This window comes from Leiobunum rupestre, chromosome 4 (genome assembly GCF_980474605.1).
Source record: "Leiobunum rupestre chromosome 4, qqLeiRupe1.1.hap1, whole genome shotgun sequence".
NCBI lineage: Eukaryota > Metazoa > Arthropoda > Arachnida > Opiliones > Sclerosomatidae > Leiobunum > Leiobunum rupestre.
Genome location: NC_143387.1, coordinates 50,333,557 through 50,360,820, shown reverse-complemented (window position 1 = coordinate 50,360,820; position 27,264 = coordinate 50,333,557). Strand labels below are relative to the sequence as shown.

Sequence of the window (27,264 nt, the reverse complement as noted above, 5' to 3'; positions counted from 1 at the left end):
CTTATTTTATCCTTTATAACGTTAGATTATCGTATCGGATTGCAAAATTGATTATTTTCAACGTCTATTGCGTTTTAAAAGGTACAATTTTTTACCCGCTTAGAGAAAAACGCGTTTTTCTGGCAAGGCTTAGCGCTCGAAATAAAATAAAATAAAATAGGATTATCGCGTTGGGACGTAAAATAGACTATTATCAACAATTTATGGGTTTTCGAAGGTAATATTTTGCGAATTTGAAAGCCAAAGGCGTTTAGGGACGATCTTATCAGTTTTTTACTTACTTTACCTGCCAGCGAAGGTACGAAAACGTTAAGCCTTCGCGGCCACTGCCCTTGTACTCTGATATCGAGTAAAGGTAATTTCTCCGGATAAGAATTATGTTGTCTATAACGTAAAATACAAGTGCATTGTTTCCGTGTCTACACGAGTGTTTTCGCGTGTAGTGTATGTTAAAGAGACGCGCTCTAGGCCTCGGTCTACTAGCCTAAGCCTTCGCTCGTACCTTGCCTCAATGAACGGATAATCTAATATGGGGCTAAAGAGGGAATGAATATGCAAATTTCCAGGGATCCCGATGCGCGCCGAATATAGACACGGAAAACAGCCTGTTTATATATTCATGGAAATGTACCAGTGTTGCCAAATTTCAGACTACGTTTTCCCTCTTTTTTCCAATGCTTTTGATTGATGTTTCTGGCGTGGTTGGCTGCTAGATTTTTCCTCTCAAGTCTTCTATCTTTTTAATAACGTTGCTTGGTAATGAAGAGCGTGGAGTCGGAGTTAATTTGATGATGCGAAGGGAGGTTTCTATCATGTATCCGCGTAAAGTTCGTTTTGTCCGTACCCTTAAGTTCAAGTTTAGTTAATCGCCTTGAGCTCATTTACGTGTCTGTAGAATTTGGAATTTCGATTGAAGTTGTTTTACTTAGAAATTTGCTTATACCAGAAGTTTATATAATATGCTTTTAAATCAAACGTGAACCTTTTGGGAGCTTGAGGCGATAATTCCTAGCTAAATTGCGTGGATGTTTACAGCGCATAACGGTTCAAAATGTACTTCTCCTGATAATGTGTAATGTAAAAATTACACTGCGTAGGAATATTAAATTATTGGTATACTATATTGGCTCTCTCTAATAGATTTATAAAGTTAGTATATGATGTCATAAGCCATCATAAGGTCAAGGCCAAATTTTTGACGTTATTAAGAGGTAGGTATTCAAAATCTGACCCTCCTAGTGGTTATGTTCTCAACTAGGCATTTCCCCAAATTAATATCGGGCGTTGCATGATGAATGCTCGAACGTTTTTAAACTTAGAACCACGCGGGATAAATCTCCGCCGCCAGTCCTTAGCACCGTAGCCAAGGCTTATTCGAAATTTTATCGCTTTAAAAGTTAAATTTAACACTTATCTTTGCAAAATGATTAACCAGAAACTAAAACTGGCTTTTAGAAATAAGAGAACTTGTTTCTGAACGTATTTATTTCTCAAATTTGAGATTTAGACGCGTTTTGTGTGGCATTAATCAACCCGAGCGTGGCTGCTCTACCAAGTAAGATAATATTTTAGATTTAGACATTTTTAAAACGTTAATTTTCTTCTCTCCAAGACAACGCCGTTACCATGGGCCTCTATGGTAGACCTTTGCTATGGGGACCTTATGATAGGGTTATGTTAACATTGATACTTGATAAATTTATAAATAGCACAGACCGAACCTTCAGACTACTCTTATTTTAAATATTTTAATGTTCAATTAATCGCTAAGAAAGACTTCATTTGGTAGTTTCGATATCGAAGAATTTAGAAATAAAAGAAAATTGGGGAATATAGTTCGAAAAGGTACGGACTTAAATAGCGCACACCTCCAACTAAATTTACTTTTGTTTATGCTAATTTTGATCACTTCATGTGGCCCTGTAAACAACGTTTCACAAACGTTAGTGAAACCGTACCTAAACAAACATGTATCCGCAATAAAGTTAAACGTTTTCTTCCAGTAGTATGGGGGGCAAATTCTTCACTATGGTAGGGGTTATACTATGCAAAATTGCAAATTTGTATCCAACTGAAATCCAGATTATATTCCAATCTGAGTGCCGTACTGTTTGGATCAAATTTGAATTGTAATTGGATTAGCGCTTCAAGATTTTTCTTAGTGTATCGCTTTCAGATGCACCCATTTATCTAAACGTCTGCGGATAACAGCTAGCTGGTTCGCAGTAATCTGAATAAACAGAAATAAAAATTCGTTTCTTATCAGATCTATCAAATCAGAAAGTAAACGTTACGATAACTTTACGTAAGATACGGCTTTTTTAAAACAGGTCGCTTTAATTTAAAATAAAAATAATTTATTTTTTAAATATGTAGCTGAATAACGGATTTTTTTCTTTTAACATAAAGTGTAGCTTCAATTAAGAAATTCAGATAAGGCGATCAGATTTGATCTGATAAGGTAAAACAACAATATGAGCAGCAGATGAAAAAGATAAGCATTAAATCAGATCAAATATAACACCTTTTTTATTGTAATTTTCGATCAAATTTAAATTTGAATCTGCCTAATTTTAAATATAATTTTAGAATTAAATTTGATTCGCCATTTTAATCTGGAATTTGCGTATCCAAAATCACGTTATTCTAAGTGGCATTTTCAAAAAACTAGAACAGGTGAACTTCGAATCCTAGACAGTTACGAATGGTTTTCGCAATGACGTCAAATTCCGCGTCACTGAAAAAATGGCCTGGAGCTCCCGAAAATATCATCCTTGAAAAATAAAAATCCCTTCAATTTGATACGTAGAACCCTTTCATTCGCCTACTCTCGTCCATTTCAATTAGAAAACATCAAAGGAAAAGTCCAACTTTCGAAGTAACTTCCGTCAAATATTTCCAAAAAAATTTAGAAAAATGTTGAAGAGGGGAAAGACTATACGCTTTATAGTCAAATAGTTAATCCGGAAGTTCATTTAATTTACGAGCCTCTAATCAGTGACCGATTAATTGGCTTATATTATATCGAACCAATTAAGGCAGCGAGCGTATCTTTAGAGAAACCCGAGTTTACGTGGGCATGCAAATTCACGAACGTATTCCTTATATACTAAGTAGAGACACACTTTATAGAGATGGTAAACAAGAGGCGAGCTTCGACGTAACTCCCTGTGACTCTGACCAAAGTCTGACGCCAGAATCAGACCAGGCCCTTCAATTATACATCGACCAACGGAAAGGTTAAACTTTCACGAACAGTCTCTTATTCGAGAGCGAACTACTCTTTGATCAAAGGCTTAGAGGCCTTATCAGCGCCGACTGCACCCTGTTCGTCCCCAGTGGCGCAAATTCTTCTCTAAGCCTCGGCTGAATTGAAGACTAGCATTTTCGGGAAAAGAAAAGCAACAGGAACGATAAATCTCGCGGTTTATTTCCAGTACTGAAGAATAATAGGCTAATTTATTCGGCCACGCGCCGCCAAGAGTCTTACTCGAACAATCGCCCTTTTATTTCTACAACATTCCTGCCTCTCGAAAAAGTAACTTCATTACTTTTATTTAAGTACCACCAAGCGGTACCTCCCTCACCCCTGATTAGATTTTTTTACCTCCTTGTACCGGCAAAAGTCATTACAATGGTACTCTTGTAGGCCATTTAAATTCGATTCCATCACAAGCAAGCGACTATCATCGACTATGTCCGAGTTATTCATTGTTTCCAGTATTGATTCGACCGTTGAATGGGTATTTTCATCAATTTTTTCGTATAGAACAGTCTTTTCATTAATTTAAATAGTTTATAGTTTCAATCAAAATATCTTTCAATTCGGGTGAATGGACGTTTTTCATTTGTTTGATAAGCTACTTAACCCTGTTTTCGAATTGGTAACCTAATATACGTTGGACACGGTTGAAGAGGTAAAAAAGACCAACAGCGATTGGGGAAACTAAAATATATTTATTTATTAAGTTAAACCGATAGAGTACAAGTTACGTTCAAACGCTTAACGATGCTGATAACGCGTAATTATGCAAGAATAATAAAAGATTGGAATTTGTAATATTCATATTTGCTTAAACATATTAGGTGGTTTCTTTTCGTTTGTTCCGAGATTTCGGAGTAGGGTAAGAAGAGTAAGGCTATGACGTCATTTTACTCCGATTCTGTGGTGGCGATAATTTGAGTCGGAGTAAAAATGTTTTTCCAAAATGGCTGCCGGTGGCCTTTTTAGCGGATAAACTCAGACGGCAAAATCCTTTCCAGAAGGAGTAAAAAGAGTAGCCCTAATACTCCGGAACAAGCGAATAGTTTATAGGCCGGAGTAATTATCATCCCCGGAACAGGCGGATAAAACGTTTAAGGGTAAAAAGAGTACACTTTTTGTCCGAGAACAGGTTAAAAGAAACCACCTAATAACTTAAATTCGACAATTAAGAAATATTATCATCGAACTGATTTTCCGAGTTATTCCGCAAATAGGGTTTAGTTCAGCTCAAATAATGCTGCAATTAACAGTTACTTTTTCCTTGGTCCTCTCGCGATCGGGAATAATACTAATAATAATCAGTTAGGTTGATACCCAAGGCAACACCTAAGGCCAAAGTCATCGAGCGACTTTTAAAGCCATTAATTCAGCTGTAAATAAATTACCAAGAACGATAATTTATACTACTCAGTTCGATTACCAGTCCAAGTCGGAGCTGGGTTTGAGTGTCAGTGTTGAAATAGATTTGGTTAGACAAGTATCATTAAAACAATATTAATTTAAACTACTCAGTTCGAGTACCAGTCCAAGTCGGAGCTGGGTTTGAGTGTCAGTGTTGAAATAGATTTGGTTAGAGAAGTATCATTAAAACAATATTAATTTATACTACTCAGTTCGAGTACCAGTCCAAGTCGGAGCTGGGTTTGAGTGTTAGTGTTGAAATAGATTTGGTTAGACAAGTATCATTAAAACAATATTAATTTATACTACTCAGTTCGAGTACCAGTCCAAGTCGGAGCTGGGTTTGAGTGTCAGTGTTGAAATAGATTTGGTTAGACAAGTATCATTAAAACAATATTAATTTATACTACTCAGTTCGAGTACCAGTCCAAGTCGGAGCTGGGTTTGAGTGTCAGTGTTGAAATAGATTTGGTTAGACAAGTATCATTAAAACAATATTAATTGTCATACTTATTGTGATTACCTTACTTATGGTTTATTACGGGTGTTCCGTAATCCTAAGTGTATTGAAAATCCGAAACGGGAGAGAGATCAACTTAAAACGAAATGAAACCGCGGCAAAAGGAATTTGGTGAGATCTTAGAATTTAGTTTTCCTCATTTCAAGGATGAATCGGATAAAAACAAAACGGTGGAAAGTAGCATTGAGGTAAATCGGTGAGGCGGCGGATGAGGGGTTTGCAAAACTAATAATAAATCAATATGGATTCGGAGACGGGTGCAGCCAATTAAATTGTAGCTACGTGGGCGAAAGTGGGGCCTAAAAGAGACGAGAGGGGCGTAGTCCGTTCCGTTTTGAACCCAGAGCGGCCTAAGACGTTGCTAGCATTCTCAAACTCAATTTTCGGCGCGCAAAATTTCTCTCCCCGCCTTTGGCAACGCTCTACTTTTTCCTAGCCCGCATTTCTTCTCTTTTTTTGCGGATAGCCTTTCGTTGGCTCTTGATGAGAATAGGGACTCAGGGACGATACCTCAGCTCCTTTTTTCCCTCCCCCTTCTAGTCCCCCCCCTCATATTCCTTTTCTGCTAGAAGTCCCAGAATATCATATTCCCTGCGAAATTCAGTTATACGGACTATGGGGCCCAATATCTTGGCCATTTTTTTATATTGTTTCCATTGCGTTTTTTTTTCTTCTCTCGCGACCATAAGGCTGTGTCTTTGACTCTTCTTCCGACGGATCAAAGTTATCTTCCGTCAATGTCTGTAGAGGAATGAAACTCCGGGAAATTTTGATTTACACTCTTTAAAATGAAGAGTTAAAAAAATTGGGTTGTCTCACTGCAACCCAAATTTGGGTTAATAACAACCCAACATTAGTTAGTTTTTTAAAATTTGTTAATTTTTTATGGGTTGTTTTATTAAACCAAAATTAGGTTAAAAATTGGGGTTGAAATCCTTATAGAATCTTTTCAAATCTCATTTGGTTTCAAAATTTTCAACAATGGTTAGCTTATTCCTACCGATTCTCATATTTGTTGAAAAGTACATATTTTGTTACTTTAATAATTAAGAATAATACAACGAAACTGACATATAGAAATTTTCAGTATTTACTCTCTCGGGGGGAGATCGTTATTATTTGTAAATTTCAGAACAATCGTGAAATGTTTCACGGTTTTAGAAATGTTAGTTTTTGAACGCTAGGTGGTAGACGAAAAGTTTCAATGAGCAAGTTGTAGAGCATACTCGAAAACCTTAAATGGAATTGGTCTGGTGGAAATCGGACATTTCGTCACTGAAATAATTGGTCATGAAAAACAAACACGCTGGTACTACCACCTAGCGTTCAAAACCTAACACTTCTAAAGTCGTGAAAAATTTCATGATATTTCTGAAATTTACAAAAAATAACGATCTCAATATTTCAAATTTCTAGAAAGTATAGATTTTGAAAAAAATTCCTGGGCCGATGAAATGATGACACCCTGTGTACGAAAAATTAAACGTCCCTCTTAGATATGAACGTTTTTTCACGGAGAAATTGTAGGAGTAGAAGTTAAATGGAGGACACACATGGATTATTATTTATCAAGGCATAAACTGTCTCGAGTTTTCGACCCGCGGGTCTTTGTCTAACTAACTTGAACGAAACCAATTTTCTTATATATATCGTATCGTAAAAAACCTAAAAAGTTATCAATCGTTAAAAAAAATTATTTTTATTTTTAACAATTGATAACTTTGTAGGTTTTTTTTATGAAACGATATATATAAGAAAATTGGTTTTTTCGTTTAACAAAGACCTGCGGGTCGAAAGCTCAAGACAGTAATTATCTTGAGGAATAGTTATCCATGTGTGGCCTCCGTTGAAATTTAATTCCTGTAATATCTCCATGGATCCTATAAATAATTCATATCTAAGAGGGACATTAATTTGGTCTTATAAAGGCACACGAAAATTTTCAGGTCGAAAATCACGCGATTAAAACTCAACCCAAGGCGGGGTAGAATTCAACCCAAGGCGGGGTAGAATTCAACCCAAGGCGGGGTAGAATTCAACCCAAGGCGGGGTAGAATTCAACCCAAGGCGGGGTAGAATTCTACCCAAGGCGGGGTAGAATTCAACCCAAGGCGTTGTAGTTTTCAACCCAAGGCGGGGTAGATTTCCACCCAAAATCAAGTTGAATTTTTAACCTTAAATGGGTTGAGTATAAACAACCCAAATTTTGGGCTGGGTAAATACGGACCCAGGTTTGGACTGAATTTTAACCCATTTTCGGTGGAAAACAACCCAACCTTTTTAAGAGTGTAGGACTTTGTACTCTCCGATGGCAATTTGTGATCATCTATTTTTTACGCGAATTATTTTGGCTCTTGTATTTCATTTATTTAATTTGGTGTGCGGGTTCTAAACTTTAATTTATTTTGAGATTTTTCCCGCTCAACCTTAAAATAAAAATGGAAATTTTACGTCTAGTCTATATTTGAATCTAACTTAAACACCTGATCTATTTTCGTAATAATTTTTGTAATTTCGGCCAACTGGTTGCGCCTGTAGAAGTGTTCCACACGCATTACACCAATGTCCAGGGAAAAGTTCATTTACAGGGTTCATAATCATAGCGCCATCTCAACTTTATTTTTTTTTTAAATTCGGGTAGGTTAACTATCAAATATGTTCGTACCATGGAAATCACAACTTTAACGCTTATTTTATATGATTTTTATTTTATTTTATTTTGTTCTGTTTATCATTTTAAATATCAAGTTTACTCAAAAGTGTTTTATTTAAATAATCAACATTTAGGCTTTCCCTAAGTAAAGTCAATTTCTAACTTGTCACTACCTTGGTTCCGAAACCAGGTTAGAAAGAGCTTAAATATTTAAAAAGTATTATTATCCCATAATTTTTTAAACTGAAAAAAACTAATTTTAAAAATAATTTTTACTTCTAATATTTTTGGTCTAAATCAAGAGTTGAATTAAATCAAATCAAATCGCCAAAAAATGAAATACCTTTGATAAATTTAATTACATTTTTTTATTGGTTTTGGAAGTTAGTATTAGATCAAATTTAGAATTAAATTTAAAATCTTTTCGTAATTCTACTTTTACCAAATTATATTCAAATTTAAGGTCCTTTTTTTATACGTTGTTAATACAATGCGGAGGCATCTCCATATTCTTTATTAATTGTTTCCCCACAAAACCCGCTGCTGAGTTGCGCTTGACTAGAGATCGGTAACGGTTAATCATTATCCATGTTTAAATTGTTTTTTTCGGGGAAAGAAATGTAAACATAGAAATTTACCGGTTAATATTTCGGAAAATGATTAAAAAACCTCTATTATTCGGAAAATTTGAGCTTTTTATCGAAAAAAACGTCGTTTTTCCGATTAATTTTACAAATTTATCAAAAAATTAATCGGATAATACAGAAATATAAATTACTTGATCAAAACGTCTTACGAATAATTTTGAGAGCTTTATCTATTGAATAAAAGTTAACCATCCCCGACCTCTACGCTTGACGTAACAGAATCACCCTGTACATCACTCAATGGAAAATCTATCCGCGTAATAATGCCACTCTATTTCTGATCGTACACAGTGTGACGTCACGTACACGTACGTTAAGCGCGTGTACATGTTTCTTCTATCCCCCCCCCCCTCCATATTCTATTTGACCGAATCTTCTCTGTTTGTGCCTTTTTCATTGAAAAGATGGGGATTGAGTTCACTGCACGCGCGCGCGGCCGCCTCAACATTTGGCGATATGAATTTCTTTGGCTACCTTCCCCTGCTCGGCTGCTCCCCCGGTACACCCATATTTCAGATTTTTCTTCCATCTTTTTTTTTCAATCATCTCTCCTCCTGTTTACTCGATTTCCCCCCGTTCCTACGGACTTTTGTCTGAACCGCGATTACCGCGAAGCTCGTTCTAAGGCGGGTAAAGGGTAAAGTCTACTAGTTAATAATATCGGTTTACCGGAGATTCCGATATCTATCGCGTGTCTATATCACCTGGAATCACTGACCAAGTCTGGATGTTTATTTTGGTTCTTTGGATTTCGGTGTTAGGTGAGCTATTTTTTTTCACCCCCAAACGAGTATCTTCGGCGTGCTCTAGGATAAAATTTTGATAGAGTAAATTTAATTTTCTTCGCGGTTAGGGGGGGGGGAAGTAAAATTTGGGGGGCTGGGATGGTAAATTGTGTTCAATTTACATTCTTTGATTTATCAATGGTTCAATATTTTCGAAATATATCCAGTTGCCCGTCGAATTCATCATTTCGTATATTATTAGGCGTTATATGTTGATATTTTTAGGAAAATTGGATCCTGTACTTTATATCTAGTTTTTCAATTGGTTTTTGAAATTCGTTTTAAAATATTGACTATTTACGAATCTATGAAAATATTTCCGAAGAGGTAATATAGATTTTTTTTAAATGATTAGATTTATAGTTTGAAATTTATTCGAGATTGTTTTGATAAAATATAGACAACGGTTATATGATTTTATTTTTAATACTAACTTTAATATTTAATAATTTAAAATAAAATAAAACCAATTTAATTACGTAATAAATAATTTTTAGTTAAAATCAATTAAAAAGGTGATCACTATTTCACGCTCTCTTCAGTGGTATCATTGGGTCTAATTAAAAATTCTTTATCGCGTAATTTAAGTGATTGTATTTCATTTTAAATTATTACCTTATACGTTAATCTAATTTTTTATTTAATGTTCATTTTATTTCAACTCGTAGTATTACAACACATTTAAACCTCATTAAAGATAAAGTACCGAAAGTAAAAAAAATATATATATTCATAATTCAAAATTACAACAGACATAAATCCGTATAAAATAAGCCGTAATTTAGAGAAATAAAATCTTCTTAAATTTACGCCCTCTTATAAATTATACGGCTTACACTTTAAGCGAAAACTTTATTCTCAATAATCCGGAAAATCTCGCTATAAAAACAAGTTTATCGGGCGTAAATCTTTTAAGGGGGAGATTATAATTCCCGTTAACAGTCGTTAAAACTAAGTCCCTTTAATCCGTCTCGTCTCCGCCTTCATGCCCAAAAATATTTCATATAAAAGACGAAAGTTGACGATGGGATTAATTTTCCAGTAGCATAACTGCATCGACTAAAATTAATCCTAACGCGTTATACGGATCGTTCGAAAGAGTGCGTGTTTGCGTATACAACACGGGCGACGTAAGCTAATTAAATAAACAACTTTTTTCAGCCGGTCTCTTCGTTTTGGAATGACGTGGCCCCTTCTCCGAGTCCCCCAAATTGTCGAGAGTTCTTGTTTGAATAAGATAATTAACTAGTAGTACTCACTCTGGAATGTTGGGGGAATTTGCGGTCGGTGTCGGATGTCACTGGCGGCGCGCAATAAGCGGCTTCGACGCGCCTGTTTTTGGGGGCGAGATATTGGCGCGCGCTTGTTTTTAAATAGCTGGTCCGCACTCACTCCGGCGCTCCAGAGATATCTCCGTGTTAGATCGGTCTCGCCAGGCTGAGAGAGAGAGAGAGCTAGGGAACCTCGCTTTCCAGATCTCGCAGCACGCGCGGTCAGTCGTCATGGTTACCGGTATAAACTCCGATCGTCGCGCCTCCGCCATCACGCGCCACGCATCTTCTATCCGACCCCCCCCCCCATCCCGACCATGCCCGACCCCCCCCCCTCGCTGGCTTTATCCCAGCTCCTCTGATCTTCTTCCAAATTAACGTGGATAAGATGGCGATAGTGATAGGTATGTCTGTCTGTTGGTCTTTATCTATTGTAAATACATACCCCTGTTTTGAATTGACCTGAATTGTCATAAAATTTTAGTCACATTTATTTTAATTTTTCCAGTTACGTATCCTTATTTTATATTTTTAAGTTATTTAATTTTAGAGAAAGATTTGACCGCCAAGTTTTTGATTTTAAAACAAGTTTTCAAACATTTTTATAACAAGTAATATACCTTCTCCTGGGAAAAACTGAATTTTAAGCGGTAAACAGTATTTGTTATTCGCGGATACAATATGGCAAAATTTTAGTAACATTTGCTTAAATTTGTCCCTATTTTATATTTTTAAGTTATTTTATTTTAGAAAAATATTTGACCGCCAAGTTTTTGATTTCAAAAATTTTTATAACAAGTAATATACCTTCTCGGGGAAAAAAACTTAATTTTAAGCAGTAAACAGTGTTTTGCGGATACACTATTGTGAAATTTAAAGAAACATTTTTAATTTTATAATACAGAAAAAATATCAAGAAACTTTTACTTAAAATGTAAAAAAATACGTATAATTAATAGAAGTGACAGTGTGTCAAAAATGGGCGAACTTTAGTAAACTACTATCTCGACCTTCAAAATGTTTAGCTCGAAAATAAATATAATATTTTAATAAAAAATAACTAGTATAAACATGGGGATATCGACCTTGAGAATGTTGGTCTGGATCTTCAAAAATACTATCTTTAGTATCGGAAACATGGTCACACCCGGGTTAAGGGGTTACCTTAACAATTAATATTTTTTTTCCCAAATTTAAACCTTTACAGTTATTTCAACATTGTGAAATTTAATTTTAATAATGTGAAATTTATTTTATGGCAGGTGCGCTGGTTTTAGATAACGAGGGGTGGGGAGAGGTTCCTAAATTTGATAACGAGCCGTCTAGAGGCATTCGCGCGGGAACGGCTTGTTTGGTAGACGGAGGCACCTCGCTGAGGTATGGCGAGTATGGGGCTCTATCAGCCTCGTTTTGGAGTGGGGTTCGCTAGAGTTAATGAAAGAGAACATGGCGTCATGGCGAGGGCCATCAATGAAAGGCTAGTCTGGAAGCTGCGTAAGACATTAAGTGGGGAACAATCCCCCCCTCCTCTGCGGAGAGATCTGGTAAATATAGGTGTGACTGGAAAGACAATGGACGGGGGCTCCCCCTCCCCTCCGCAACGAGAGAGAGGTGGCTTGTGAGGTGGTTAAAAAGCCTCGCAGGGTTCAATCCCATCTCTCTTCGCGCGCGTGTGTGTTTTTGGGTCTTTTTTAACGCGCGGAAGTTATACCTCCATTACCTTTTTCCGAAATCGTAAGGGTCCGGGGGGCAATCCTGATGTAATTGCTCAGTGTGTAGACCTAGAAATGCTCTGGCAGCTCATTCTCTCGCCCAAACTTACAGCTGTTTTTGAAAGAACTCCTCCGCCGAGCCTCTCCATTGTACGGATGCCTCTTTGAAAACGTAAATGTCGTTTCGACGATCCGGGAGGGGGGAGGGATACAACCTGCTGCCTTATAATAATAGATCTTCGTACCCTCCCCCCCGTACGTCTCGCGGAGCGCACCTGAGTAATTGACTGACTTATTTTGACTTGATTTTTCGCTCTATATCACCCGATACGTAAATCTTGTGACCAAGTAATCATCGTCATTCGGGGGGGGGGGGGTTATTTTTTATTATTTTGTACGGATATGTCTCCTGATTTACTGTTTATTCAAAACACAAAGGTAAATGAGCCTTTCTCTGGACAGTACCGGGATGTCCGAGTGTATTTTGAACGTGCTTCTTAGATTCTGTTGTTGTTCTTTTATATGTACGTCATAAGAAGTGGGGCGGTGGAGTGGTTAGCGTTTTCACGAATTATCAACATCGTTAAGCGTTTGAACGAGAGATCCAACGTAACTTGTACTCTATCGGTTAGCACTGTCGCCTCGCTGCAAGAGGAGCCGGGTTCGATCCCAACTTGTGGCACTGGGTGAAAACTCGGAACTACTCCTTCCGCGTTGAGTTTGCAAGTTCTCGCCCCACTGGTTAAAGGGGTATTCCCCCGAGTTCTTCGGTTTCCCCTTCCATAAAAACTTGTAGAGGTCAACGGTAATAGTTAGTGTAGGGAGCTGTTGGCTCGCGTGGCATGTAGGGCTTGCTACCACCCTCCTACGCATTGTAACCCGGCCACCTGTTTAAAGGCATAATAAGTCGCTAGATGACTTGGGCCTAAGGTGGTGCCTTGGGTATTAGCCTAGCTGATTATTATTATTATTTAAGAAGAAAATGGTTAAAAACTAGTATGTTACACAGGGATATTTTTAAGGGTCGTTATTAGATTCTATTGTTCATTTTACACTTTTATTATTTTTCCCCATTTTATATGTAAATCATAAGATTAAAAATGTTAACAAATACTAATTTGATACCATCAAATTCAAATTCAAATTCAAATTTATTTCTTAATTATGATGTTACATTTTTTAGTGCTCAAAGTTTGTTAAATTAAATAATCAAACGTAAATCGGTTTAAATTCACAATATAAATTCTACTTCGTTTAAATTATTTACACGTGTAAACGTTCGGTTTAAAAATAAATTTATATTAAGTCTTATTATTAATTTTTTAAGTTAAAATTAACTAAGTCTAAGTAAATTTATTTCTTAATAAGATTACGTTTTAACAATCAAGTTATCCAAAAAAGAACCTTTCGTGTCATAAATATGGTCAGCCAAAATCCTAAAAACCGTAATCAAGCTAACAATATCTCTTCATTATCGTGGCCAGTTTAAGAAAGCAAAGTTCCTGGAACACTTGGCTAAAAAGTTTTTATCTCGAAGAGGAAGTGAGCGGAGCCTTGATCCTTGTTGCGCGTGATCTGCATTTTGGTCTCTCTCTCTTTAAATAATAAATGGCCGTTGGTTGCTGTCCCTTTCTGGACTAACAACGTAAAAGGGGGTCTAACGAGTCGAGGAAACAAAGCTTTAGCTGACTTATCAGTTACCAGAGAGGAAGGGCCCTCTCGAGGCCCTCTCCCCGGGGGCCCCCGCTCGGAGGGAGGGCCGCGGAAGACAATGGCGGGTTAAGAGGGGATCGGAATGAATTTCCTTTAATTAATGTCCTCCTTTTCATTAGGGCTGAGTTTCGTTTCAATCCCATTTTGGAACTTCGCCGGGATCACCGCCCGACGAAGAGCTTAAGGCGTTATCCGCGTACAGCACGCGTCAAAAAAGGACTCGAATTGGCTTTAGGCACGTCGCTTCGATGTTCATCTCATTTTTTATATCGTCTTCCTATTTATAGATTTAATCTGGTCGGTTGTTGGGAACCTACCTAATTAATTTATTTTTTAAATTTAACCTAAATCACGACAAAAAAATAATTAATGAAATATCGAAATTTAGACTTATTCTTTTCGGATTAATTTGGAATATTCGGTGTAGGTTGAATTTATGGAGCGTTTTCTCAATTTTTTACTAGTCGTTGGTACTGTTAGGTAATGGTACCCGACAAATCGGCAAGGCATATTGAATATTGAAAAGCTTTCAACGGTAAAAATTAAACATTGTTTAGAAATTGAAACGCTTTCAACGGTAAAAATTAAATATTGTTTAGAAATTGAAACGCTTTCAACGGTAAAAATTAAAACATTGTTTAGAAATTGAAAAGCTTTCAACGGGAAAAATTAAACATAGTTTGAAAATTGAAAAGCTTTCAACGGGAAAAATTAAATATTGTTTAGAAATTGAAACGCTTTCAACGGTAAAAATTATATATTGTTTAGAAATTGAAACGCTTTCAACGGTAAAAATTAAATATTGTTTAGAAATTGAAACGCTTTCAACGGTAAAAATTATATATTGTTTAGAAATTGAAACGCTTTCAACGGTAAAAATTAAATATTGTTTAGAAATTGAAACGCTTTCAACGGTAAAAATTAAATATTGTTTAGAAATTGAAACGCTTTCAACGGTAAAAATTAAATATTATTTAGAAATTGAAACGCTTTCAACGGTAAAAATTAAATATTGTTTAGAAATTGAAACGCTTTCAACGGTAAAAATTAAATATTGTTTAGAAATTGAAAAGCTTTCAACGGGGAAAATTAAACATTGTTTAAAAATTGAAAAGCTTTCAAGATTAAAAATTAAACAGAGCTTGAAAATTGAAAAGCTTTCAACGGGAAAAATGAAACATAATTTAAAAATTGAAAAGCTTTCAACGGGAAAAATTAAATATTGTTTAGAAATTGAAACGCTTTCAAAGTTCTGTAAAAATTAAATATTGTTTAGAAATTGAAACGCTTTCAAAGTTCTGTAAAAATTAAATATTGTTTAGAAATTGAAACGCTTTCAAAGTTCTGTAAAAATTAAATATTGTTTAGAAATTGAAACGCTTTCAAAGTTCTGTAAAAATTAAATATTGTTTAGAAATTGAAACGCTTTCAACGGGAAAAATTAAACATAATTTAAAAATTGGAAAGCTTTCAACGGGAAAAATTAAACGTTATTTGAAAATATAATGAAGAATTTTTTTAATCTAAACCTAAAATTATTAGTAAATTTTTGGCCTAATCGCTTTATCGTTTTTTGGCGATAATTTATAAAAAAAAGTCTTATTTTTAATTAAATATTATTCTCCGAACAAGGTTCAACTGAAAATTCGTTCTGGACCTAAAGAAACTACTTTAAACATTAATTTCTAATTGTTTCAGAAATTATGCGATTACAAAAGTGTTCACCGTCAGATATTTTATTCCGAATTACTTTGACTCGATGTAAATACCCCAAAAGCATACATTATTTACTTCAAAACGAAGCTGAACACCGGATAAATAAGGAGTTTGGAAACCCTTTTTTCGAATGACCTTGAACAACCTTGAACAGCTTTTCATCGTTCATTATGCCTTTCAAGAACGGATTTTGACTCCCTTTTTACTATTTGTGTATTCTCCGTTTTACGCGCGCCCGTATATCTTCCCTCTATCATGAAAAACAAAGATTATAAAGGTAATAGGAGATTTCACCGCACCCGAGCCGTACAAGCCGCGCAATCAAACAATTAAATGAAGCGCACGAAACCCCGATTGACTTACAAACGCCACACCGATCGCCCCTCAAACCTTAATACCGTCAGACATCATTGTCCTTTTTTCGATTCAATAATTTATCTCATTGCTTATTTGGAGCCCTTCCACTCTTTACATTCCCGCTGCGGGTAGACTAATAGGATTATAACAAAAAACCCTCATTTTTATAATCCTTTTGGTTGAATCCTTGGTCCTATAGCTTCACTATGAAAATACTTCTCTAAAGCTTCCTTCGCGAATCCCCTTCCCCTTTTATTCGATCGATTCCTCCACGCACGAAAGGTTTTCCAAGAAGATGAGAAATTTGGGGGGGGGTCTGTTTTAATTTGATAATCTCCGGAGAGATATAGCGGCAAGAGAAGGGCATTATGCAAATTTCAACCTCGTGCCTTTCTTTATTTAGCGCCATTAAAGGGGGGACATCGTTGAAAGAAATGACCTATTTCCTTTTCTTAAAGTTTACTCTCTCTCTCCGCATATTTTTTTCCAACTCGGAAATTTGCCTCCGGAAAGGCGATTTTTAAATAGAGAGCCCCTAATTGAGTGACTTCTCTGTCGGGGATTTCCCTCGGGTGTTTTCTCCGATGCAAAATGTTTTTTTTTAAAGAAAACTAAGCTCGGATTAAACATTGTCTAGTCTAGTTGGTCTAAAGGTGTTAATTGCCTAATGAGACGCGGAATTCTCCGGATATTTCTTTTTCTTTTGTCTCTTTGACCTTTTCATTGTCAGTGAAATATCTTTCGTTTACCTTTTTCACCGTCGAGATGGCGTTACTAGTGTAGGGCCTGTAAATTAACTTCTCCCTGAACACCTCCCTGAACACTGACGTCGAGAACAATCATCTTGATGGTGTGTTCGCGATGATATATCTCACAGGTTGGCTCAGGACAATAACAAGACCGCTCTCTTGTTACCGATAGACCAATGTGCTCCAATATCTATAGTTGGTTTTTTTAATTATATTTGAATACTTTGTATATATTTCCTACATATCACTTTGTATATATTTTCTACATATCATTTTGTACATATTTTCTACATATCACTTTGTATATATTTTCTACATATCATTGTATATATTTTCTACATATGACTTTATATATATTTTCTACATATCACTGTATATATTTCCTACATATCACTGTATATATTTTCAACATATCACTGTATATATTTCCTACATATCACTGTATATATTTTCAACAAATCACTGTATATATTTTCTACATATCACTGTATATATTTTACACATATCACTTTGTATATATTTTCTACGTATCACTTTGTATCTATTGTCAACGCTTGTCTCCAATACTACCAAATTCCTATTCGACCGAATCGTACAATTTTGGCGGATTTCAAAAAAATTTACGAGGAAATTTTAATATGCAATAATTAAATATCATTTTGTTCAACATAACCTAACCTAACTTAATCTAACCTAACCTAACCTAACACAACCTATTCTAGCTTAACCCAACCTTACCAAAACCAACCCAACCCAACCTAACCTAGCTTAACCCAACCTTACCAAAACCAACCCAACCTAGCTTAACCCAACCTTACCAAAACCAACCCAACCCTAACCTAGCTTAACCCAACCTTACCAAACCCAACCCAACCAACCTAACCTAGCTTAACGCAACCTTACCAAAACCAACCCAACCTAGCTTAACCTAACCTTACCAAACCCAACCCAACCCAACCTAACCTAGCTTAACCCCACTTTACCAAAACCAACCCAACCTAGCTTAACCTAACCTTACCAAACCCATCTATTTTGATGTGTATATTGGCTATATATTGATTCGGTCTAATATATTTTCTACCTATCACACTGTATTTTTTATTTAATTTTTTTAATTCCTATGTTAATAATCCTTTCAGCTTTGCTACTCCCTGATTTTAAATGGAGCTAAGCTAAGCTTTCATTCATTCATTTAATATTATTGGAAAACTATCTCAAGAAATAATGGTGAGATTAAGTAATGTACTTTATGAACAGGAACGTCAAGACTGAAGTGCTATCAAGTCATTTGGAAATTGCATTTGAGAATCTCTATTGTTATTCGATCCACACATTTCTACTTTATTCCTTTAAATCCTTTTCAACTGATTATAGAATTACAATTTTAAATTAAAATTGACCATCAGATAAATAATTATATGTAAATAAACAATTAAGTAATTAGACGCCTTACAATATTAATAGCTCAATAATAATTTTTATTATTGGGTATCGAAAATAAATCAACCAAATGCGTTTATGAAAAATCATTGGATTCAGCACGGTTTTAGAGAGATGGTTCGATCACTTAGCAATTCTACCATAGGAGAGTTTGGCTAAAGAAAAAGTGGCAAATAGATGGCGCGCCCGACAATGTGTAGCCCCTTCAGATACTTATGGTCGTTTCCCCAATGCGTAGAAGTACCGAGCCTAATTTATAGGAGACATCGGGAAATTTAAATTTTAGAAGCTAACTGGGATGGCTTTAATTTCTGTTTTGTTTTTACACGTGTGAATTTTAAGGAAATTTATTTTTTTTAATATTTATAATAGCGAACATTAAATTTCAGTTTCTCAGATATTTATTTGAACTGAAATACAAATTTTGTACTAGAATTAATAAAGGAACAACACTGACCGTAGTTTTGCCTTCGGCTCTTAATTACCTTAGGTTTGCTTAGATGGTTCGCAATTTTCAAAAATTAAATTGTTAATGAATTTATAACAAAAATTTAAAAGTGTCCCGATCAGTATCTGTATAATTTGAATATGGTTCGCTCTCTCTTTGACCGAGCTCTTTACCGTATTATCTTAAAAGGGTCACGTGGGCTCGGAGCTATAGAATTAGGCGCTGCAGCCGGCGGCCAAATCGAGGACGGGGGCGCGCGGAGATAGTCGGTCCTGTTCGGGATCCGCAGTGATGACAAGTGGCCCGGGGGACGGCGCTGTCATCAATCAGCGACCGGAAGTGATCTCAATTGGACCCCTCGCGCACGCGCGGCTCATCTCCTCCAACTCTCTCTCGGCGCGCGGGCTTCGTTCGGCGCTAATAGGATCCACGATATTCATCTGTACGTGTTAATAATGCATTAAAATCGCTCGGGAGATTAGCTCTCTCTCTCTGAGCTCTCGACGTCGGGAGATGTTCCGAGTTCGTTCTAACCCTTTCTACTCGGCGACTCGTTATTTCGAAGCTCGTTACTCGTTAGATGCGCGGAGTGAAATGTCAAAAGGGACATACCTTTACCTTGTTTTTCCTATATTCATCCCACCTGTTCGCCTCCCTCCCCCCTCCCAGTTCCGTCCCACCCACAACGTCTTACGCTTCTCCGTCAAAGGTTATTTTTATTGATTTTTATTACCGACTTGTAAACCGAGTTTATTAGTAAAACTTATTTAATTAGGAGTGCATTGGTAATTTGATTTTTGCGGTTTTTTGGGGATTTGAAAATGGAAATTCGAAAACGGGGTTCGAATATATGTTGTTAAATGTTATGTTATTTTTATAAAAAATAAATTAGGGAAGGTTGTGGAAAAATTGGCGAAACGTCCACAGATTTAAAAGATTTTTTAGATCCAAATTTACACCAACTAAACTATTATTTCTGATAACAACCATATTTTTTCAACTGTATACCGAAATAAAACTAACCCTAATTTTTAAACCATCTACATATAACGGTCAACTCAATAAAAACATAAAAATAAAAATTAATACATTACTTTAACCGAGTTCACAATTTGAATTTAAACGAGATATCTGATCTGAAAGTAAATGTTAGGTTTACTTCGCGTGATATAATGCTTTTTACACACAATCCTTCAGGATTTGTGTGTATTAGTCTCACGTACAGTGTAGCCGATACCGATGCCGATGCCGCCGTGTCGCGCATACCTCTTCAACGGTTAGGGCTAGTCAATGATATCTCGTTCGAATGTACATGCATCGCCATTGATAGCCTTTCATAAAGTTTTAAAATCGAAGCCCAAGAAGTTGGGCATTTGCCCAATTTACCGTTTTCGGTAGTTTGGCTTTGTGTGGTTGATATTTTGTTAAAAATTAAGTCCGGTAACGTTAAAAAAATATTATTGGATAGGTTAGGATTCATTTGAACTACAACTTCGGTTACATCAACAAATATTAAATTTAAGTATAGTTTTCGTGGTTATTTACGGGACCCCAATGTTCGTCGTTTTATATTTCCGCCTGAAAGTCGACATAACGTTCCTTAATTTAAGTCCGATTTTCATGAAAGTTATATTTTTTAATAGCTGTGGTTTCCATATATCCTAGAATTGCAATTTCGTTGCTTAATTTTAATTCTTAGTAAGGTTTTTGGACAGCGTATAAGTACCCCCATCAACTTCCAACATTGTAAATACGTGTGGTTATAGAGAATTTACGCGAATTTCTCTCTGGCATTTTCCAAGGCGGTTCTAATATGACCCAAAGTAACAAATAAGTGTGACACTTATCGGAGTAAAACGCGATGCTTACAACGTGTGACCTGAAGTATTAAATAAGTGTGCCACTTATCGGAGGCAGCGTATACGGAGCCCCGCAATTTCCAACATTGTAAATCCGCGTGTTTATAGAGGTCTACGCGCCCGTTTCCCTCTGGCGTTTTTCAAGGCCGTTCAGAGTGCGCCGCACTTTCAACGTATGACCAGAAGTAACAATTAAGTACGACACTGATCGACCTAGTCTTCGGCGTATGACCAGAAGTAAAAAGTGTGATCAGAAGTAACAAATAAGTATGAAACTGATCGAACTAGTCTTTGCCTAAGGTGGTGCCTTGGGTATTAGCCTAGCAGATTATTATTATTATTATTATTATTATTATCATTAATCAGAAGAAATAAGTGTGACACTCAACGGCTGACTAGTAGTAACAAATAGGTGTGATCAGAAGTAAAAAATAAGAGTGACACTGATCGAAGGAATCTTCGATGCTTTCAAAGTATGACTAGAAGTAACAAATAAGTTTAAATATGTATATATGTGTGACCGTGGATATATTTTGGTTGTGATACCAGCGTTGCAGGTTGCTGTGAATAGCTCAAACTTAACACATTAGAAGGATTGTGTGTATTCTGACCGTCGTACGTCTTGTTAAAGAAGTCACTTAAGTCAAAAAAAATTCTTTAAATGATTTTATTATTAATTTTTACGACAATTTAATATTATTTAAAAATCTGTATCAGATAGCTGTTTGATTAACGGGTTTTTTTAATTACAAAGGAAATCAGTGAACATATTCAACTAAGGCTAACAGATCTGATCAGATCGATTAATCGGTATATTGAATCAGATACAATTTGAAATCAGACTACTGGTCGAACTAACTAACTGATTACGTTCAGATATCCGAAAAAATACGACCTGAATAACCTGGAAGCGTAGAAAATGGGAACCACTAAGTTTGAGAAGTACATTTTTTTTCGAATCTTGTGCCTACCAACTGGTAAATAATCGTAAATAATGGCAAATATGGTAAACAGTGTTAACAAAATGCAAAATGTAGCTAATGATAAATTATTAGGTGGTTTCTTTTCGCTGGTTTCGGGATTTCGGAGTAGGATAAGAAGAGTAACGCTATGAATTCATTTTACTCCGATTCTGTGGTGGCGAATACTTTGAGTCGGAGTAAAAATGGTTTTCCACAATGGCTGCCGGTGGCCTTTTCAGTAGATAAACTCTGGCTAGCAGACGACAAAATCCGATTTACTCTCTTGACTCCTCCTTTTCAGAAGGAGTAAAAAGAGTAGCCCTAATACTCCGGAACGAGCGCATTTATGGGGTGGAATAATTATCGTCCCCGGAACAGGTGAATAAAACGTTTTGGGTTAAAAAGAGTACACTTTTAGTCGGATAACAGGGGAAAAGAAACCACCTACTGCATAAAAATGATAGAAATAAGACCAAATAACAATTTCCACTAAAAGGTTTTTTTTCGAAATGTTATAATATCAAAATAATGTAAGCTTTAGGGGAAATACAGTGTCTCACTAGCCTACCTGTCTAAACTTCATCGCATCACTATTAGCCACATCATTTGACACCTGTCATTTACCATTTCGGTAAATATGGTAATTTATATTAAATAATAGCATAAGTCTATAATATTATTCTATAAGTTTGTCACTTTGGGGAATATTTTACTGAGACCTAGTAACGGAGTGACGTCATCACACGAAGAAAATCTCCACCTAGCGAGGCGCTGTCAAAGGCTACGTAGGACGCGGGAGCAAGCGGATGCAAAACGGCGACGAAGCCCGTAATGTAGTCTGTCTTGTGAATAGCTCTCAATAAAACTTTTGCATGTAAAGAATAGGAAGTGTCACACTTTCGTAAAAAAATATACACTTTTGATAATAGTAAAAATTGGTTTATGTTGTATAATAATTATGTGAAATCAAGAAAATTCGTTCAAAAAAGGAATATATCAACTTGAGAATATATTAAACTTTATTTTCTAAATCTGAAAGGTTTTATCTCCATTAATGTAGGCTTAAGTTTTAAATACTGTAAATAATTCATGGAAATATATTGTTTACCATTATCTACCATTATTTACCGCTTTACTCATTTTATACCATCACATTTTATTACCAGTGGCGTAAGGGGGGGGCCCATAGAGATTTTTGCGGGGGGCCTCCGAGTTATCAGCTACGCCACTGTTTATTACCATTATTAACCAAATTATTTACCACTTTTCTCATTTTATACCATAACGTTATTTATCATTATTTACCACAATATTTACCACTTTACCCATTTTATACCATAACGTTATTTACCATTATTAACCACAATATTTACCACTTCTCCCATTTTATACCGTAACGTTATTTACCATTATTTACCACTTTTCCCATTTTATACCATAAAGCTATTTACCATTATTTACCAGATTATTTACCACTTTTCCCATATTATACCGTAACGGTTTTTACTATTATTTACCACTTTTCTCATTTTATACCGTAACGGTTTTACCATTATTTACCACTTTCCCCATATTATACCGTAACGGTTTTTACTATTATTTACCACTTTTCCCATTTTATACCGTAACGGTTTTTACCATTATTTACCACTTTTCCCATTTTATACCATAACGTTCTTTACCACATTATTTACCACTTTTCCCATTTTATACCATACCGTTCTTTACCATTATTTACTAGATTATTTACCACTTTTCCCATTTTATACCATAACGTTATTTACCACTTTTCCCATTTTATACCATAACGTTATTTACCATTATTTACTAGATTATTTACCACTTTTCCCATTTTATATCGTAACGTTATTTACCATTATTTACCACACTACTTACCACTTTTCCCATTTTATACCATAACGGTTTTTACCATTATTTACCACTTTTCCCATTTTATACCATACCGTTCTTTACCACATTATGTACCTCTTTTCCCATTTCATACCATCACGTTATTTACCGCACCTGTTAAATACCACTTCGGAACCCTAAACTACCCAAATACTACGGAACTTTGCGCTAAAATAGTAGATTCAACGGGAAACGGAATTGCAATGTCAAGGGACTGTACGAGCTCTGAGATTTGCCTTCCTAATCATTCCTTTTTCGGCCATAAATTAAAGAAGCCCTCTCCCTCGTTTCCAACCTAATTAAAGGCTGATAAAATTCATCTCGTAAGTCGGCATAAAAATATCGTCTCTCCTTCGGCCATTGCGCAAAAATCCCCTTTTTGACCTTTGACTCCGAAGCGAGCGCCGGGGTCTGTCATAAATCCGAATGACGTCTTGGTGTGGCGTAACATTGTAAAAAGCTCGCCTCATTAACCCTCGGTTGGTTCTCTCTCTCAATTTCTGTCTCCTACTTCGGCGGTTCCCTTTTAGGTGACTAATCTGCCTCCCCCCTTTCTACTTCGCTGCGTTCTCAGCTTGCTATCACTCTCTCTCTCTCTCCCGCTAGTCTCCCGCTAGTCTCCATTCCTTTTTCTCCCATTTATTGATCACTAGATGTCGCTTATTCAAAAGCGGAGGTCACGCGTCCCGCTTATTTCGCGTCTTCTGCCTCCCCTCCCCGGGCCGAGGTCCATTTAGGAGTTGAAAGTAACGTTTTCTCTCCTAATTGACGCGTCTTTGCCCAAAACAGTTTCTTCTCCTAAACGCTGTGTAATTCTTTATTTTTTTGCGTTTAACGTTTGGATACCTCAAGTGGTCGTTTGATTAAGTTGACAAAAAACCTAAAGGTTTGTTGCTTTTTAAAAACATTACGTTTGATGATTTTTTATCGTGTTCAGTCAGTAATTAAATCTTAAAATTTCGACAAAAATGCTAAAATGCTCAAAATCTTAAGGATGAAAATCATATTCCACAATCTTTAAAAATAAATCAGCCCCATTATTTTGATAAAAGAAATTTTCAAGTGCTTCAAAACTTTAAAAATGGGCTTCATTTATTTCATTACTATTCATTTGATACGAAAGACAAAATTTAACCTCACGAACTTTAAAAAAAAATTCAATAAGATTTCAATATTACAAAAGACTAACTACACGCCTATATTAAAAGGTGGGTAAGAATGCCGACCCACCCAGAAAAATTTGAAATATATGAAAGACCAATAAGAAACTGCTATTTTTATTACACGTTGTCTGCAAAGCAGACGATTTTAAACCGAAAACACGACACTGCGCGAGACAGGAAATTCATCTCCATATAAATTCAAATTTCGCAGGGTGGGTCGGCATTTTTACCCAACTTTTAATGATTTGGGTACATTTGTTCGAATTTCATTCGTACGAACGGTGAAATGTCCGAATGATCATTTGTCCGAATGCCGGAAAACAGGATCGTATGTCCGAAAACGTAATTCATTTGCCCGAAAAATTTATCACAACTTTTGTTGGTGATTTAGTCGTTCAATTTATGTTAACTTTACTGGCGAATTTCAATTGTTCGAATAATCGTTTGTCCGTTTTTTCGAACATTAGGAATTGGTTGTTTTTTTTTAATATTGTTAATATAAGAAAATAGTAACATTAACGTGAACCTAACCTAACCTAACCTAACCTAACCTAACCTAACCTAACCCAACCTAACCTAAAATATTCACAACATTGATCGATATTAATACGAATATGAAGTAAAATATACAATATAACAACTTGAACAAACAACGATATTTACAATGTAGTTTTTTATTTTGTATTCTTGCACTAAAAAAAATCCGGACCAAAAAAACAGCAATAAGAAATACTATTTTAGCGATAGAATTCGTACAAGTGATGCTACCGATTCGGACGAATGAAACAAACAAGTTGTCGAATTCGAACAATTGAAACATTTGTTATTTTGGCGGTTCTGACGAATGAAACTCGAACAAATGTACCTACCCCCTTTTAATATAGGTGTATTGTAAATCTAAAATTCTGCGCGAGATAAAAGGTAGCAGTAAAAAGTTACTCTGACTAGGCATATGTACTAATTAATAAATTATTTTACCCTCTGTAACAGTTTTACACAAAGCATTTTGAAAAATCAGTGATTTAATGTGAACGCATCAGTTATATCAAGAATCCATTTAGGTACCATAAGAATATGGGAGGACCGCGATTCAATACCCGTCCTCGCAAACTTTGTAGCGAAAGTTCGTCTGCTTCGATATTTCCTGCCATCTATGATAAACCCGAGCTACTACACGACCTTGACATATTATTTTTTGAGTAATTGAAAATGGGGAAGTAGTTTACATCTGCCCAATACTAGTTTTGGGTGACATAGGGTACGCGACGATTGTATTAATAGTTGCAGACTAAACTAAGGTTTGTTTAAATGGAAAACAGGATATTTAAATACAGAGCAGCTAGAAAAGAGCGAGAAATGGCTTGTTACAATAGAAAACAGGGTAATTAAATACGGAATAACTACAAAAGAAACAGAAATTTTTTATTTCAATGAAAAACAGGGAATGTGCTACAAAGAGACAAAGATGGCTGGTTTCTATGGAAAACAAGGTAATTAATTACGAATCAGCTACAAAAGAACCAGAAATTGCTAACCTAACCTAACCTAAACCTAACCTAACCTAAGCCTAACCTAACCTAACCTAATGGTAGAATAGAAAAAAAAATATGGAGAAAAAACAAAAATGACAAATGGAAAACATTTTATAAGATAATAAGAAACTAAAATCTTAGTTTAGTCTACAACTATTAATACAATCGTCGCGTACCCTACGTCACCCAAAACTAGTATTGGGGCAGATGTAAACTACAGTCGAAAATGGAGCTGACTAAAACAAAAACTACGCGTAGAAATGTTAAAAAGAAAACGAAATCAAAAGCCATTATTGAAGCAAATACTATTTATTAGAGAAAAACTACCTTCGGAATTATTATTTAATAACAAACTAGTATTAAGATCTTTCAACCCATTGTCGTTCATAAAATTATTTACACTAATTTCCGCCAAGGAAGAGAATAAATCCGATTTAAACCCATTTGGGCAGATATTTGCTTTTTCCGCCATGTTAACGAAATGAAAAAAAAAAAATTAAAATGCCAGATTCTAACGCCTGAGTGCTCTGTGTACGTGGTGTGAAAATTGCAGACGAACTTTCGTTACAAAGTTTGCGAGGACGATACCAGAGGCTAAAGCTATGCTCCCATATTCTTATGGTACCTAAATGGATTCTTGGTTATATAGGCAGTGGCGTAGGAACGTTTCAGAAGTTGGGGGAGGGGCAAACCAGTTTAAACCCAGTGGTCTGAGGGGGGTATATCCCATGGCAATAAGAAAAAGAACTAGAGTTATTATTTATTTCCGTTTGGATATTTTATAGATGAATTTAAATTGATAATTAACAGAAAAATGTGAGATTTTAGTATGTTTCGAGTTTATTACAATAGGTAAGACAGTCTCAGATAATCTGTACACCGAGTTCGTGCATTTAGCACTGTTAAAGGTACATATTTTCAAGAGTTCGCGAATTCCATTTAGTACTGTCAAAGGTACGGCAGTGTACACCGAGTTCGCAGAGTGTCTTACTCCTCGGTTTATTCTGAAGAAAATATTTGCTTCTATATAGCCGTTTCTACCTTTATTTCATAAAGTTTCATTTTCATCCGAGCATAAGAGGGAGGGAGCGATTGCATTAGCCCCGGTTCAGTTTGATGGTGATTCACTCAATCATGAACACCGGAATCATCGATAAAAC

General features: G+C 35.8%; 1 protein-coding gene across 3 annotated transcripts in view; it reads right to left on the bottom strand.

The window, feature by feature from the left end:
* The window catches only part of LOC149948132 (vesicular glutamate transporter 1-like), a 129,125-nt gene that overhangs the window by 81,166 nt on the left and 20,695 nt on the right, over window positions 1-27,264 (bottom strand). Inside the window, exon 1 of one of the 3 annotated variants that reach the window (XM_090173018.1) lies at window positions 10,531-10,700. The exons of 1 other annotated variant lie outside the window; for it this stretch is intronic. The gene's annotated coding sequence lies outside the window, so the exon portion shown is untranslated. Of the gene's footprint in view, window positions 1-286; window positions 334-10,530; window positions 10,701-27,264 lie in introns of those variants that run through there. One more of the 3 variants, XM_090173019.1, reaches the window with a different exon arrangement.